The sequence below is a fragment of the Thunnus maccoyii genome, chromosome 16 (genome assembly GCF_910596095.1).
Source record: "Thunnus maccoyii chromosome 16, fThuMac1.1, whole genome shotgun sequence".
Taxonomy (NCBI): Eukaryota; Metazoa; Chordata; class Actinopteri; order Scombriformes; family Scombridae; genus Thunnus; species Thunnus maccoyii.
Window position 1 is genome coordinate 23,138,108 of NC_056548.1, and position 18,655 is coordinate 23,156,762.

The 18,655-nt window shown below is 39.3% G+C and overlaps 1 long non-coding RNA gene across 1 annotated transcript; it reads right to left on the reverse strand.

Moving 5' to 3' along the window:
* Positions 1-2,014: 2,014 nt before the first annotated feature.
* Positions 2,015-17,954, reverse strand: LOC121881386. Its single transcript, XR_006091774.1, has 5 exons — positions 17,405-17,954; positions 14,427-14,524; positions 13,549-13,718; positions 12,944-13,068; positions 2,015-2,474 (listed from the first exon to the last, which is right to left on the reverse strand). It is a non-coding gene; the product is annotated as an uncharacterized LOC121881386 (long non-coding RNA).
* Positions 17,955-18,655: the final 701 nt, after the last annotated feature.

Here is an 18,655-nt window from a genome sequence, read left to right on the forward strand (position 1 = left end):
TTAAGTTCACTCTCTAAGATTCACTTAGATTCTAATTCTCTAATCTAAGTTAGGCACATAAATATTATAAAGAACTAATGTTGTGTCCAGTAATTACCCGTTTACTATTACATAGCGGCCATCTGAGTCAGGTTACTCTTCTGTTTCATTAAAATTGTCTTATTAACCAAAATGTAGACCCCTCTACTTTTGCCAGTTCCTTGGCTTGAAAAAACCTTCCCCACCCGAGAGCATGCCAGCTTTAAGGATTCTTTCCTATTTTAATGTGTTTCCTGAACAAAGGCTATGTTGACTTTAGATATGTCAACATTTTATTTTTTTAACAACATTATTTTTTTAACACAATCTAACTGACATTTTTAGGTCAGTTAGATTGGCCATGGGAAAGTGATTGTACATTGTGTGTGTGCTATAATGTATATATTATTAACAAAACGGTGGCGAACAGGTGTTACAAATATAGAAACCTAAATTATAATTGTACAGATCCAGCCAAGTTCCAAGGGCTGGGACTTGAAAACGTAAACCAAGTCATAGACTCTGTAACTGAAAAACCTGAAATGGTCACCCGAACAACTTTTCGTCAACTCACCAATTTACATCTGTAGTACTCCCTGACAGCTGTATTAGGTGGGGAGTAATAAAACTTAAATGTGGTCTTTGTCGGCCTCTATTGGATGGTAGCTATTATAGTGACAGTATTTATCCAGGAAAAATCTGACTTTCTGCTTAGATCAGTAAGTAAAATAAGCAAAATTAAAAAAAGAAATAAAATATTAACAGGCTCCATTAATATGTACTAGTACAAATTACTAATATTTAAGATAGAGAAAGGAGCCCACCAGTAGTTTTTAATTTACCCCACAGGTTATGTACTTAAATCAGCTCTCCTTGGTAATCTTCTTCCTGATGAACTCCGATGCGTCCTCGGGCGAGCTGAATCAATGACATGCACCATTGTGTTAATCTCCAGAGTGCTGGGGAAGCTGAGTGTGTACTCCACTCCCCTGTTCCTCGAATCAGTCTTGACTTGTTTGAAGGAAACCCTCCGATCCATGACTTGCTTGGAATAGTCCGGGAAAAACATGATCCTGACTCCTTGCCATACAGTACGATCTGTCCCTTCTCTGAGGCTGTTCAGAGTATCTTTCACCTGATAGCGGGCATGTTGACCATGACGGGCCACAGCCGGTCTCCCTCTCTCTGGTCTTGCCTTGGCGGGCCGGTAAGAACTCGATGAGCTTGCTGTATCTCCAAGGGTGGGAATCGGCGCTCCAGCATGACTGGAATCTCATGCTGTGAAATATATAATTTCCTTTTTTCAACTCCAGTATTCCCAGGATTTTAACATTGCAGCGCTGTCCTCTGTTATCCAAATCATTGATGTGCTCTCGTAGCTTTTGCATTTCTTCTTGGATAGCTTCGATTTCATTTCTTTTGTCTTATGTTCAATATTCTGTGTGGACACGCAAATTGCTCTTATCTCCAAGGCAAGAAAATTCAGTGTGGGCTCACCGGGGGTTGCACATGGTGCAGCTGTTGCATCTTTTGGTGGCTTGTTAACAAAGATGTCTATTTTCTTGCTAGCTTTAGCCAGCTGTGTTGGTGGTAAATCTTGATTTCTCAATTAGATAGTGGTATTTTGATTCCGCCGAGACAAAAAGCTATTTTTGTTGTTCACTATATCCTGCGCAAAAAGACAGGGGTATTCATGGATGACTTTATTTTCTGGTGTCGGGTTTTATGGAGCAACTTTCTACACTGCCATCTCTGTTGGGAGCCCACATCACCTTCATGTCTGTTCTGATTCCTTGTGAATCAAGGAATTCTATTTAGATTTAATCAAAAACACCTGGACTCTACATGGACTAAAAAGAGCTCAATGTGTATGTGCCAAGGGAAAATACCTGGTTACACTGCTACACCCACAGTGGATTTACTTAACAACTGAAATGCATCTGAAATCAGTGGTTTTAAAGCTAGAGTGGACAATTTATTTTAGCTTTATTTTGTTATATTTGTTGAAATTCTCTTTACATCCCAACAGCAATCAATAAATCAAATGCTGTGACAATAAAAAGAAAAGAATCCGTTATCTGTGGTTGTCACAAGCCTGTGATAAGTCCATCCAATCATTTCATTTGGCCCACATGAAATGATTGGATGGCCTACCTGCCTGTCTGAATATCAACAGAAAGCAGAAGAAAAGTAACATGCAATCATTGGACTATTGTCTGTAGTGTGAGAGAAACTCAACAGCGCATAATCTTATCAACAATTCCGGACAAGAGACTTTCAATGGAAGTGAACTCAGCTCCCAGAAGTGAAAAGCATTGATAGATTTTTATGTATCACTTCGGCTTCAGGTCAGATACTGTCCTATCTACGCACTGTCTGCGCACTGGTGCTGTTCACCGCTCTGGGACTCGGTTCGGATCTGCGGGTCCAGATCTGGCTCTCTGACGGACTGGTGACTGAGGTTTTGGAGGTGGACAATGAAAGAGACATAATATCACTTAAATTCAAGCAGGGATATGGGACACTCATTACTTTTGTGGCAGACTTCAAACAGGTGAGAGGCAGCCCTGTTTACCATTTACTGTTTAGTAAAGGTTGTTGTGACTTAGAGGAAGTTGTGTGTGTGAGTGCAGTATTAAACACTGATGTGCTGCATGTGCGTATGAAGTGTGTGCATATGCCCGTGCTCGTCTTTTTTTTTCCAGTAACTGCCTACCCCAGCTTTAATTTTAAAGACAAAATTGGGAGATAATGGGTGTGAATTGTACTTTTCACTCTTAAACAATATATGTGTCTCAGCATTCTTGATACAAAATCTCGCAGAGAAAAGCAACTAAGATACCATCACTACTCTGCTAGTCTGTCTGTACACAAAGTAAACGCTCTCCTCTGCAGACTAGTATTTGTTACCAGAGTCCTGCTAACTCTGTCTCTCTCGTGTGAAAGAGGGAGGTGGGTTGTAACCTTAAATCCAGAGAAAGACATCACAAAGGACAGACATGGACTGAAAGAGAGAGAAAAAGGGAGAGGTTTGTGTCATTATGTCCCTCATCTCAGAGCACTGATAGCTTTCTGATCCCCCCATTTCCTCCCGCGACACACACATGCACACATACTACACAGGATGTATTGACCATAACAATGCAAGACTGATTCATCACTCAGTGATAATCACACATCTGTACGGATATTAGGATTAGATAGATAGATAGAGAGAGAGAGAGAGAGAGAGAGAGAGCGCAAGAAATGAATAAATCTCATTCTATGCTTAAATATGAGCACAGAATTGTGCATGGTTATTAGAGAGCACAACTTTCTGTTATCAATTTTGTACTTTGTGTCCTTTTTATGTACAAGTTATGTTTTTGTAGGCTAAAAAGACAAAAATATAAAAGAGTGAATTGCAAAACGGTCGAAATACAGTGAACAAAGAGTCTAAAGCCATGTACGGTGGTGCTTTGAGCTAAATGCTAACATCAGCATTCTAACATAAACACAATGACAATGCTAACATGCTGATGTTTAGAAGGTATAATGGTTACCATTGTCAAGATTGTGGTTTAGCAGGTTAGCATGCTAACATGAGGTAATTAGCACTAAACACACTATTCAGCCTAGGTTGATTGGAATATCATTAGTGTTGCAGGTATTTGGTCATAAACCAAAGTATTGAACAATTTCTAAAAAATGACCTGATGATTGCAATAGATGAAAAGTTAAGGGACCAAAGTCATTAATTCAATTAATGAAATTCATCCTGAAGGAGACATGACTGACTGTCCCAGATTTCATGGCAATCCATCCAGCGGATTTCAAGATACTTCAGTCAAACCTAGAACTCTGAACCTTGTGGTGGCTTTAGAGGAAAAGTAAAATATGTATAATACAAGTTAACTTCTACCTTAATCACTGTTTTTTGCAGTATAGCAGAGGTTTATGTGGAACCAATATTAAAACAGTGAGCTGATTTAAGTAAATTTCAGTTGTCAGGAGGATTATAAAGTCGACAGTTTGCACTGCAGGTGTGGTGTGACAATTCATACCCACTCTGCATTTATATCAGAGGGAAATTATAGTTTATGGTGTTAATTATGTGAATTTAATTCCACTTGTCAGAACTGTGTTGTGCTCTTTTCAATTTTGCCATAATTGGAATCAGAATATTATAAAACTCTAACTGGTTTTATTGCAGGCAAAGAAGCTGTGTGTGTGTATGTGTGTCCAGAGTCTGGACAATTGATTTTGGAAGTTAGTCAAAAGAAAAAGCAAGATTGCCCCCCTGGTGGCCTGTTGCCTTGGTAATGAGGGGAGTCTGGCTCTTGAGATAACCAAATCTGTTCTTCAAACATGTACACATAAACACAAAAATGGCCACACACACACACAACTGAAACTTGGAGAGGGAGAGCAAAGTCCTTACATAACTAGTAAGTCAAACAGCAACCAATCAACTCTGACGACCACAGACAGACTGAGATAGAAACATGCAGACTGAGGTAGAAAGAGAATTACACAGGGTTCAGCACCCCTAAAACATCTATATAGGCCGTCCATATCGTCAACATTATCACACACTAAACATAAAATGCTTGAGCGCTATAGAACTGGAACATAATAGGACACTTAACCTTTCAGAAAAGACTTATAGATTATTATTAGAAAACGTCCACAGAACATCACTGCAACATTAACGCCTTTTGCCAAACTCATGGCTCTGAACCATATGCTTACCATTAAGGAAATAGGCTCAACTGTAAGCTTTGCGAGAGCTCTCTAAAACTCAATTTACTGTTTTTACAAAAAAAAAAGTAAGTGTAAAATATTTTTGCCCCCCATTTTTCATAATTATAATCAGCATCCAGGATAATCGTTATTATTTAGCAAATTACTGGAAGAAAAATGCCATGATTCTGCCTGTTTTCTAGGGAAAATATTATATGAAATGGTAAAGGTTACTCGCAGAGACCCTGAACAGAGCTGAGCGGTTTAGAAAATGGATGGATGCAAAAGGTTACTAAGTGCTGGGGAAATTAGTTTATTAATGTCAGTGAGAGAGAAAGGGAGGGGGGAGGGGAGTGATTAAGGAAAGAGAGACTGGCATTTTCAGCTTTGTGCGTTTCTGTGCCTTTGTGCGGGTGATATTGACTGACAACACATTGATTTACATAAATGCAATACATCATGTGGCTAAAATCAATCATTGACACGATGGGTGATGCCATACACGCCTTATTTAACATCGTTCACATGTTGGCTCAGTGTGTGGCGTTGATTCAGACGGGGTCCTGTGGAGTTAAGTGGTTTTGACAAAGTGTTTACTTGTTGACACAGTGTGGCGCGTTCAACTTTGTGCGGATGACATTCACTATAGTTTCATTGCTAAATGGGGGCTGTTACGAAAAGTGGTGAGCTGTTATAGAAGCTTTGTCTGGCTTCTTCACTACTGCCTCGCACACAGACACAAACGTTTCTCTGTGAAACACACAACACGTAGACATGCGGAATCTGGTGTTTAAAAATGTTTCTCATTTGTTCATTTTATACGCTGTCGTGAATGATTGGGTAAGAGCAGAGGAAATAGACTGAAAGCTAAAAAGAAGAGAAGGAGATTTGTTTGAGTGGGAGCGAGCAGAGAGAGAGACGGGAAATGATTCAGTGGAGTGAGGATGAGCTGATGATAGCAGTGATTTTCTTGGATGAATTGCTGGGTGTTTGGACAGACTAACATGGAATCAGGATACTTTTTTTTTTGAAAGCGCCACTCTCTTGACTTTTAAGTGGTTGGTGTTGTGTATAACCTGGATGGTTTGAAAAGGTGGCTTGGTGATTACTGAGCCATTCATTTAACAGTCTGTGTCAAAATAACCTTAAAACTTTTGAGTAAGGAGACTAATACTGCAAAGCCAGCTTCTCTATGACCTCTGACCCCTATGATGAAACAGGAAACATGAATCATTTCAAACTGATCAATGCCGCCTGTTCATGAGTAGTTGCACACTTGTGTCCTTCACAAAATTATCACCCAAGAGAAGAATTTCAACACGTCAAGTCCTACTGTTGGTGATCAGCAGACAAAATCTTGATATATTTAGCAGTGTCAGTTGTCCAAAAAAAAAAAAATTTTTTTCCTAACACCATGTCCTAACAACAAGCGAGTATCCAACTATCATGTCTCATTGTATAACATCGGACGCTCTCTGTCCACACTGAATCCATTAAATATGCACTTCTGTTACGTCATGTAAACAAACCATGTACCTATCAGCTGTGCACAGAAGATCAGACTGGAGACGTAACCACTCAAGTAAAAGATGGGTGAGTACTTGCTATCCTACGTTTGTACTTTTTAAACAGAAAACACATGTTTTATATTGTGATATTTAGATGTTTCTTTACTGGAAATGACATCCAATGTAGCCAACAGGAGCTTAACCAGCTGCTGCTGAAAACAACACTATGAAAGCGGTGAGAATGAACCAGAACAGTAAAGTTGCAGTCAGACAGCTAAACAATGAGCTGAAACTCACTGTAAAGCTGCATAAAGCTGAAGGGAAGCTGCAGAGTTGCTGATAATTCTCTGGAGGTTCATCACTACAAGCGACGCCTCCCACATTACACAATGTGATTTGAGACATCCACTTAAAACAATGCAACCCCATTCAACCAAACATGAGGAAATGGGGAAAACTTTTAAAACAATAGTTTAAGCCTAAGGCACAATCGTATTTCAATATCTCTGTAAACTAAAACTCTGGCTCATAATGAACTATTTCCAGGTCACAAGACAACAATTACTCAAAAACAGATATTTTACTTTGTAAGTATAACAAAATCAAAAAAAGAAACCATGAACAAAGGAGTGAGAATGAATATGTTATGGTTTAATCGACTGTAAAAGCTGTTGCTGTAAGCAAATGTGCAAAAAAAAAAAGAAAAAAGAAATCTCATTCAGTTTGCAAATACACACAAACACTCCAATGTCCAGACAGGCTTTTTCATGGAGTTATAAAAGTGATCAATTTGACGTCCTTTATAGATTTCATTTTGTTTGTGATATTGTGCATCATTATTGCATGCATTGCAATGGTTGTCAAGACACTGAGTCAGCCAGAGTAAAAGCCACCCCAGGGGGACATCTTCTAAAAAGCATGTTAGAACCAGAACGGTCAGTTTGATGCAAAGTTTGTATAACTTTTCACTTCATTATGTGACACAAAGACACTGAGTCAGCTAAACAGTGGGGTATGCCAGGGGACACTTTCATTAGCCCCTGTCATTTTTAAAGTAATAGTTTGTTATGATGTATTTCTGGTGTGTTATTTTGTGGTTTGGACTTGTATCATTTTGTATCTATTTTCTTGTCTGTGGTTATCAGACAGTGAGTCAGCTAAAACACTGGCAATGCCAGAGGGGCCTTTTCCCGAAAGTTATTTTAAAGGCAGAATTCAGTGTTACATGCAGTTTGCATTACATTTTATTGACAGTGTGTATGTCATTATAGTTTCTGTTTTTAAGTGAGAGTGGTTTGTGGGGCACTGACTCAGCTAGTGTATCAGTGACACCTGGGGAAGCTTTGTAGAAAGAGTGGTTTGCTCAAATGATGAAAAAGGAATGAAGCTGGGGCCCATCGCACCAGCTGCCAGCTGGATTTTAAAATGTTATGTAACCTGAACTGAGTTATATTCATCCTTGTGATGAATATATATGTTTTGCAGGGGTTAACCCTGCAAAACTGCAACTAGACACAGCTAAGCCTGATGTGACAATACATGTCGCAGTAATCTCTTTAACAATGCATTGTTGAAAGTAGTCAGTCTATAAAAGAGCCTGTTGAAATGGTAGACCAAAAGATGCAAGACAAGTCATACAAACCTCTTCAATTAACAGAGAGTAAATGATTGTATTGGGGAAAATGAGATGTCGGAAAATAAAGGTAAACTATATATAAAGTCTTTCTCCAAGTATCAAGAAGAACTCACCAACAGTTGTGTGCCACAGATGGAAATCTCCCCGTACTGTATTCAAACAGGATGCAAAGCAAATTTCAGATGAGGCGCGATTACATACAAAGTCAATGAAGTGATGCGATTAGATGCTTTCTGTCTGAACACACTTTTACATGGCTAAGATGAAGGTGTCAGCTCCTGTAGCCCGACATAGACAGTAACAGAGACTCAGAATTTGTAGAACATCACAATTTTGGAATTGGGTTCAACAAAAGTACCAGTGTAACCCACTCCTGGACAAGTATATCTCACTCTTTGTTTGGAGGAAGATAAGTTACTGAGTGTAATAACAACAGAACACAAGCAACACCAGTAAATTATCCACTAAGTTCTCCAATTGTAAACTTCAATTGTCTGTTTACGCTGGTTTCAACAGCAGAATCACTTTGGAACTAAGAGTTCCAAAATCAATAGTGACAATCAGCCAATCAATGTCTGTTCAAGCAGAAAACATGTTGTGTACATTTCAAGGCTACCAGCAGAAAAGGCAGCAAGTTACGTATTTATATGTATGATCAAAGTACATGTATCATTATGTATTGTTATTCTACTTGGTTTGATGATTTCCGGGTACAAACTCACATTATACAGTGTTCATAAAGTCATCAATTTATGCTCATGTCAAGACAACTGTTCAAATGTTGACAAATGTCAAAATTGACAGATGTTGATTCAATATGGTTAATGTAGAATTCTCATATAAAAATCAACGTTCATATCATTTATCTTTCCAGACATCTAGACTAAGTTATCCTTGAATCTGTCAGGCTCCCGATGCACACTTATGATATTTTTAGATTTCTCTACATCACTTTCTATGGTAATGCATTCCATAATATCATCTGCTGCTGTTGACATACTTTGAGCTGCTTTACATTTAAGAGTTGCATCAACATACAAGGCCATCCCCATGGCCTTTTTTTGTTTATCCTATTAGTGAGAAACATTTCAGATCCCTGCAGCGTGTGAGAGAACAAAGAGAGCAAAGACATGAAGACAGTGAGAAACAAGGCATTCATCTGTTACTGACAGTCACCTACAGTTAAATCACTACATCTCTTTTTCTCTAACAACAGTGCTGATTACTTCGCCTCACTGAGACTTCACCCTGCAATCAAAGCGTTGCTACCCTATGATCTCTCCAATCAGTTTTCATCCATTTCTGAATTATGCAGATTCACTTTCTCATTAAGTAGCCAATATAAACAAATTATTACATGTTAACTGCTCAGCTGCAGTAGGTGTGAGGATGTTTCTGGAAGTAATACTCCACAGAAAAATAGCTGAATATCAAATCATTCACCAAACAGACTTCAAAGGTGGCTTTAAAAAGTTTATGATTTGCCCCTTCACGCATGGATTAACTACTTTCACAACGGAGTCCAATGGTGACCCAGCTTCACAGCAAAAAAGTATCTCAGTGCTCAGTGTGTTTAAGACACTCAGTTTGCCAAAATATAGCTTAATAGAAGCACTTTATCCCAGCTAACTCATTAACTTGCATGACCTGTTTTGTTTATAGGAAATGCAGTGTCAGGCTGGCCAATTTAACTGTCACTTCTTTCTTTATCGTGGGACTAAATTTGAACAGAGCTGACTTTGACTGATTAAAGTTTGATGTAGCAGAAATATGTCATGTCCCTACTATTGTCTTGAGCCCGACACATCCATCTGACACTTAATTCTCAGATGTATTTGTCATTCAGCTGTGGGCTCTTGTGTGGTCTGTGTGTTGATGGCTGCATGTGCCAGTGGGTAGGACAGGCTAAACAAAGGAGGACCCATGGAGAAATCCTTTCAGGTTCATCACTGCCACCCTGGAGGAGCCCTGCATGGTGGAGTGCTGTTTCCAGCACTGAAGTCTCAGTTCTTATCCCCAAGACACTAAAAACTCCCCTCGGCCAGACATGGCAGATCAAATTTTGTGTCACTACAATTGCAGAGACAGCACTGGACTATAGGAGCGCATCAATCTAGAGTGGACCCTTTAAGGATAACTGCAAACTCCCCAAGGCCACACTGGAGGATCACGAATTGAGAGAGAAGTCCTGTGAGATCTACAACTGTGATGGATTTCAGTTCTCTGTTAGGACAGAAGTCATTGTGCCCAGGAGAAGAAAACAACCCTGTAATCTGAACATTACCACCCTGGTAATACATGTTAGCATTCATACATTCAATACATACATAGAATTGTTACATGCTACTGTGTATAACATTTGTATCAATATCAAAATGATGATATGAAATGTTTTTAAGTTCAACTTAGAGTTCAACAGTTTTCTTGCGATGCTGGACAACTACCAATCAGCTAACTGCTAGCTACCAGATGTGAGGTGATGACCTGTCTGGTCTGTTTTGAACAGCAAAAAAACACAGCCCACTCCTTATTTTTCAGAGTTTGAAATTAAACCGAGTGATGTTTCTTCAGAGAGCAGATTATTAACCAGTTAACCACCAGGAGTTTTTATTATGTCCTTGCCAAATCACAGAATTAACGTTAATTAGCTGCAGCTGAGTACATTTACCCGCATTAGTGTTCATTGCAGCTGGCTTCAACAGTCACTCGCTCAGCTTGTTAACAGACTTAATGATGAAATTTATATTAGCAGCTGTTGTGGAAATTTTAAAAAATTGAAAATTGCACTCTTTCAAATCACAATTTCATTATAAAACAATTAATAATTCATCTCCACAGTAACCCTAGATAATTGTTGTATATTCTACGCAATAGGTTTGTGTGCTCTGGAGAGAAACTAGTGACAGCTGAATGTTTATTGATTTTGTAAATTACCGTTTTTACCATCTTTTTCAGCAAATTTGGGATTTTTCTTTTCTCATTTGTTCAAAAAATGCGTTCTATGTGTCATTTTAGGCCAGTAAACATTTTGCTAAGCCTCATTATGTCTAAACCAAGTGTATTGTGGTGTGAAAAAACTGCTGTTCTGCAGACAAATGCGTGCCAGAATGTGTTCCATGTATGCTTGGTGCTACGACCCAAACACTGGTATTTGAGCTTATGAGAGGTTTCATAATTTGCCAAGCGACACTAATAAAATGTGTTTAATAAGGCTTTTGTGTCCAGAAGCCAGCCGTGTCTCCATCTGGTTATGAAAAAATAATAAAATCATATCATGACCAGTGTGTTCACCAGTGCAGTTAGGGAAACACTGGCTGGCAGACAAACTTGCACAGAAACAAAATCATTGTCAATATATAGAGAGTTTGTATATTGTTTATAATATTGATTTGAAAGTCAAGATACAACATTAAGATAAATAGAGTAGATATACTGTAATCTCACTTTCTTTCTCACTGACACCCACAGATTGAATACCACTGCAGCACTCACACACACACACACACACACAGCAGCTGCTGTATAAACTTGACTTTGTCTGCATGACCTTTTTAAATCCACAGTTTTCTAAAAAAGTAGCACAATTACTGCCCAATCACTCTTCGACTGTTTTCCCCTACAAAGTTGCAGGGTTGTATATGTGACACTGCGCAAGGTGTGTGTACCTGGCCACGCATGAATGTGTGTGCTGTGACCTTTCTGCCGCAACCTGGCTCTGAGTTTAAATGGAACTTGGGTGTTTTCAGAGCTGTCTGGCAACAAGCTCACAGAATCACATGATATTTTGCTGTTTGACTTTGCCTCAATGTTAAAGGTTAACGGTTAATCAGGGTGTCGTTTTGGCCGCTAGACAAAGGCACGCATCCTGTACTAACAATGTCGTCCCCTCCCCTCCTTCTGTCTCCTCTGTCCTTCCTGCTAATATCAAAACAAATACACTATAGACAGTATAAGCATATAAAGGCCTTCTTAAAAATTAGGCATTCTCTTTAAAACCAAGCTTCTTAGATACTCTTGCACCCTAAAACCTGCTGTGAAACTGTGGCATTGTGGCCCGTCATTGTAGACACGCTGCAGTGGATGTCAGTGATGGTCCGTCAGTCTTGTAGATATTCATGATCAATAGAGGATGAATGACAATGATGTTGGGGATCTTCATCTAAAACTAAAACTAATGACACAAGAGACCTTTTCTATGGAAGACACTTTAACATGTCACAGCAGGAAAATCATAGGTGTAAATAAGTAAATAATACAAAATAAAAATGATGGCTGAATTCCATTTAGCTGTTTCAGTTCCTTGTATTGTGCATGCTGGCTCACTGTCACGTGTAATGAGTTGTTACTGGGAGAGACTGGAGCCATCATTGATGTTATTATTTGCCTATTCTCACAACACAGATTAAATGCTGTGATTGAATGTTTCATTGTTCAGTCTAGAGGATTTAATTACCACTAAGTCTTTTGGCTGTACCAGTTACCATTGTTGTTGTTAAAATGTCAGTGTTGATTAATGTGCATTGTCCCCTATAAATAAGCAAACAAGAAAACAAACGGGCAACCAGATATGGTGAACGCCATCATTGCCAACAGCAAGAAAGGGATTCAGGCCTTACTTTAATCTTTTCACTGGGCAGCTGGTGCCAGACTCAGTGTCCTCTTCTTGTCACCAACCATGTACTGAGCTCTGCATTGGTTTCATATCATTCAGTTTATCAAATAGATGCAGAAAGAAACTAAATCAAAGTACATTCATAAGCATTGTCATGCACCCACATCTCTACGCTTTTCCCTAACGTTAGCCCTCTGATAGCCTCAAATTAGATAAGACCCGCCCTCTTGAAGTTTGCCAATGAATAAAAAATGACAAAACTGTGACTGTGACACTTGTATGACAAGTAAAAATGTTTGCTGTGAAAAAGACCAATTCCCACGCAGCTTATGCTAACATGCATGCCATTATACTAACATACTAGCATGATACAAATGTGATACACATTAGCGTGTTACAATTCTATATATTTCTATAAGGGGTGCTGTGGTCTGGTAAAAAACTTACACATTGGATCCATCTGTGGTCCCTCACTCTAAGCTCCTCCAGGAGCCTCCTCTCCCCTCCAGGTGCATTTAAGGGATTGGAGGATCCTCCATGATGACAGAGAGAGATCGGTTTCCAGGTCACAGCTGGAGGACAGAGGAGAGAGATGGGAGGAAGAATAGAGTTAGCATAATAAGAGCACCACTAGTTGTCATGTCTCATCCCGTGTCTTATGTTATGTTTTCTTTGTTTCACATTTTTGTTGCTTTACTTTCTGTTTTATTTTGTTACTCTCCTCTCGTTTCAGATCCCTACTTCCTGCCCGTGTGTGTTTCCACTTCTGCAATTGTCTGCCCTGCCCTGATGTGTTTCACCTATGTCCAATTATTCCTGCCCCCCTTGTGTATTTAGTCTGTGTGCTCCCTGTTCCTTGTGCCAGTTTGTCTTCGTCCCTAGTGTCAAGCATTCCAGCATTTTCCTAGTGTTTAGTTTTCCTGGCTTTCTAGATCTCTATTCGTATTTTTGACCTTGTCTTTGCCAAAGCCCTTTTTTGGATTGTTGCCCAACTGACTGCCTTTTTGTGTACCAAACCCTTTTTCTCTGAGTAAATACTTTTTTGATCTTACAGCTGAACTGTCTCCAGAGTCATGCACTTGAGTCCTCCATCTCTGTGTACCAGTTTTGACACTGGTCTCCTTTATCCTTGCTCATGCCTCCTCAGGGAGCACTCCTTACTTCTCCAAACACAAATAAGCGGATTGGGACAGCCTTCAAGATGGAGGACTGGAACCATTTCCTGGTTAAGTGAGGAGTGAGGAACAGTCAAATAAGGTAATTGGAATGTACCATTTAACAGCACTGCAGCTGTTCATTCTAATTAATTACACTCACCTGGCAGGCATCACAGGTGTGAGTCAGCACCTGATTAAACTGCCACACTAAAAACTCCACAGTCCTGAAATGCACTTGCCTAGAGTTTATTAGTGTCTGTTTGTGCCAGTTTATAACTGTTCGCATGAGTGCAGTGTAAACATTGTCAGTTGAATATGTTTATATAACCCCTGTTTGCTAATTTCTAAAGATGAGATGCCATTAATTTACATCAAACAGGAATAAGTACATGTGTTTAAATATTAAAAAAAACATGAATGTGAATTTTCTAGCCCTGCATTATTCAGGATGTTTTACAGTAGCTTTACAGCTGGGGAAAGTTCTCACAAGTCAACATCACTATAATGCTCCTCTATGTTACAGCAGTTGCATATATTCTCAAATGACCATGAAGAAACTTACCCTTAAAGCCAAATACCCCAAAATATAACATAAAAAAACTTAATCAAAAGTTTGATCTTTTTATCATTTCACTGCTCCTCTCTGACTTTCTTTTGCTTGCTTTCCCTTTGTTTGACAGGCGAACACTGCAAAGTTTCACTGACGTTTCAGTTCAGTGAGATAGTCAGTTTATAATGCTCATGCACACATTCAAGTTCTTCTGGCCACTGACCATTTCAGACCAGTGACTCAGCTTCGTGAGTGAGAGGTGTGACTGGAGATATCCCTAGTGGGTCCACTAGAAGTGAGAGAGATGGGGGTGAGGGGGATCTGAGGGAGGCAAAGACAAAAAAAAAACAGAAGGAGAATTTAAACTTTGCATTGCATCCATTGTATCTTAAACTAAACAAAGCATTTCCATTTCATATATATACATTTTTTATTCAATTTCAGTCACATAGATTTTGAATCATTAAACCAGTCAGCTAGTAAACTACAAAATTACTGTCTAGTCATTTTTTAATCGGTCAGTTCTTCCTTCGTGTGTGTGTGTGTGTGTGTATGTATGTGTTTGTATCATCCCATTTCTTTAAAATCTGTCAGTCCGGGAAAAGGGAACAGATGGTCTCTAAACACCTTGTTACTGTGTGTGTTTGTGTGTGTGTGTGTGTGTGTGTGTGTGTGTGTGTGTGTGTGTGTGTGTGTGTGTGTGTGTGTGTGTGTGTGTGCGTGCGTGTGTGTGTCAGGGGCCCAGAAATGATCCAGTTGATCAACCATGTTAAATTAGACAGGACATTCACTGAACACACACAATAATATGGCATGGAAGGACCAGCTGTTTTCTTTTCACACCGACAGGCATGACGATGTGAGGTGATACACAGGTACACACATGCTCTCATACTCACTCACACACACACACACACACACACACACACACACACACACACACACACACACACACACACACACACACACAATTAAAGACTGGCTTATGACACATTAATGTAGGTCAGTGACTGACTAACTAACTGGCTGACTCACTGCTACCGTGTGTGTGTGTGTGTGTGTGAAAGAGAAACAGAGAGAGAGAGAGAGTGAGAGAGTTTTACCTATGGTTAATTCAGCATGGGTGATCAACTAGATCACTGTATATACCTGTCTCACTCACTCACTCTCACATACACACATACACACAAGGGAAGAACTGACAAATTAAAAAAAATAACTAGAAAATGATTTCATAGTTTACTAGCTGACTGGTTTAATGATTCAAAATCTGTGTGACTCAATCTATTGAACTAAGTTGTTGTTTTGCATACTGAAAATGCTTTGTGTTTGTATTATAAATGAGCGCACAAATGTGTTTCCGCTGCATCCTCACAGCAGGAGATGTTGTGGTCCTGTTTGGTAGCAGAGCTGATCAGGACCAACTTTTAAATAACGCGAGGAACAACACAGCAGTAAGTTCTTACATGAAGAGCTGCAGTCAAAAGGCTCTTACTGCCATTTGTGCCAATTAGCAGATGTCCAACACTGCTACCAGGACCAAATTGCCAGTATGGCTTGAATGGTCACAGCCTCTCACCACCCAGCTCAATACAAGTATCAAAAAATGTCAAAACATACCCAAACACATATGCATAAACAAATAGACCTCAGAGACTGTCCTCCCAATAATAACAGGAGTATCAGTCGTTTGGCAAAAAGTTTTGCATAAGGCAAATGGCCAGGAACGACATATGTTTGCAATAAAGTGACAAAGTCCTCTAAGGCCTGTAGTAATTATAACTCTTGTTCATCGGCAGGAAACTAGGAAGTCAAGTAATGTTAACATGGAGCCACAAAGTCAACAGAGGAGGTCAGGGTGGATGGAGGGTTCAACAAAAGGTCAGACTTTAACATGGGAGACCACTTGTTCTACCAACAGTCAACATTGGTCTCTCTAAACCATGACCACAATCATTCCACAACCTTAACTGAGTGGTCATTATTGTCATTTGAAACCGAACCATGATCTTTCCCTAAACCAAGATCAGAAGTCAGATCAGAAAATGGTTCTGTGTGTCATTCTGGAGTTCATGGACCAACATGCATTTTGTTGTTTGATATGGAGGATTTGGTGAGACCTAAATAATATTCTGTGAGGAGTCAGTCATTCAGGAGAAGTTTAAAACTTACAACTTAATCATTCCCACCTTTAGTCAATCTTTTAGTGAATGCAAATCAACGAAATACACCGTTGGTCCATGCACTCCACAGTGACACAAAGACGCATTTCATGATCTGATGACACCAATCAGCAGGACCACATCATGTGTCAAAAACTCCCAAATCTTGGGAGGACAGTCCGATACAAAAATCACAGCTCAAACCCAACACACAAAGACACACATATAGTCTTCTGATATTAGAAGTTTGAGAAAGCAGCTCATAAAAAGTTGGCTGTTGACTGAGCCAACCAGCAGGAGGCGTGCATAGTTCCTGTTTGAGACACAGTGGAGGACCAGCATCCTCGTGATTGTCCTGATACTCGAGAAAAACCCAAGGGTCAAGATAAATATGTTAGTGTGTGTATGTGTGTGGGGGGTTGTTGTTGTCACTTGGGTCCTCATTAAATGAAGTTCCATTAAATGTTTGGCTCGTGTGTCATTACTCAGAGTAATTTTCAGCAGAGGTCACAAATTAAAACCGGCATTTCAACAAAATCTGGGAGCGCACTCCATCTCCAAGGCAACCGTCTGAACTAAAGCGATAAAACTGACAGTGGTGGTTCTCACTTCTGAGTGGAAAGGTGAGAGAGAAAAGAGGGAGCACAGGAAGACTCAAGTGAAGTGAAGGAGAGAAGGGAACAAAGAAGGAAAAAAAAGTATCATTTAAAATGAGTGAAAATAGCTGACAGAGCTTAAAGGATATACAGTAGTTCTTGTCATCACACCTCACAAACCTCGCCTGCTGCAACACCACGCTAACTTTATGATACTTTCCATTTTCACACTCAGTCAAACACTTTCCACAATCTCTATATTTATAGCTGTACTCATGCACAGACACGCTGAAAAATATAGCATACTTCAGGCGATTAATCAGGAGCTGAAATGTAAAATCGTATGCAGTTTGAAACAAATGAAACAATATGCCAGTGGCTTGGGTTAATCTCATTTGTAGCCAGAGCAAATCCATTTGTTTAGAGAATTTCCTTGAGCTCACCGTTATTTTCTTCATGCGAGTACAGTGATCTTCATTTCTTTATCTGTCATTTGTTTGAAAGGTGCCACCACCTCCTTTCACTCCCACCATTTCTTTCTGTTTCTTTGCCAGGAAGAGGAGTTATTTCCTCGCTCAACCTCCACTTCTGTCTTTTCATTTCCTTTTTCACATCTTTATTCTACAAAAAAAAGGAGTTAATCAGTATGCAAAAGTAGACCTTCCCAACCCAAAAAGGTAAATTGAAATGTCATTTTGTATTCATCAGTGCTGAGAGTGGTGGCATCTGCATCTGTGAAAGTGTGTTACTGTGTCTATTTGTGTTTGTGCATGTGTATGTTATCCATACGTGCTGGTTGTGTGTGTGTGTGTTCTCGGTGCCTGTATGTGTTACTGTATTTCTTTTTCAGGACAAATGAGTGTTGACAGTATCAGCTCCTATATAAGGTCTTTAGAGGCTTTTTCCTATTTGCAGAAACCTTTCTGGGATTGACGAGGTATGAAAAACATATGCTCTTCCATTTCAGTCAAATATAATTACAGAATGCAGGGATAAACGTCTCCCTTATCTGTTATTTTCCTGCTTTATCGCTAACCAACAAATTGTTGTTGCATAAACAGGACAATACCAAACTATTGGGACATTTTGGGATTTTCCTGACTTTGAAATATGCTTTGCTCATCTCTATGGGTGTGCACGGCGCACAGGTGGGAGGAGAGGCACAACAGGTGGGAGCACACAAAGCGAGCTGCACTGTGACGTCTCAGAATTTGTTCTGTTGCAGATTTTGTGATTTTGTCAACAAGAGTAAAGTAAAAACTTGGAGAACATGCGCAACAATAATGGAAAAATGCTTGAACTGTAAATAAACTAACACTCTGCAACCAGTAGATGCATTTAAATCAGCATCAAAAGATATTTTTGAATGTAGACAAAGTAGGAACGTCCATTAAGCGATCAACATTTATCTATAAATTAATACCGGTGATTCTTACAGTATCTGTTGTCCACAGATGCTTTACATACTGTATGAAAAGCTTCTCCTTCACTTCAATAAATCCCTGCTGCCTGAAAGCAACAGGACAGATAGGTTAAAAAGGCATGTTTTATTCTTAAAATCAATTATAGTGCAAACACGGCTGTGTCACATTTTACAACATGATGTGGATTAATTAACCAATTTACTTTTTAATTATTTCTTTCTATTGTCATTGCACTAATTAACTGTTCACGTTTACATGAACCAAATTAGC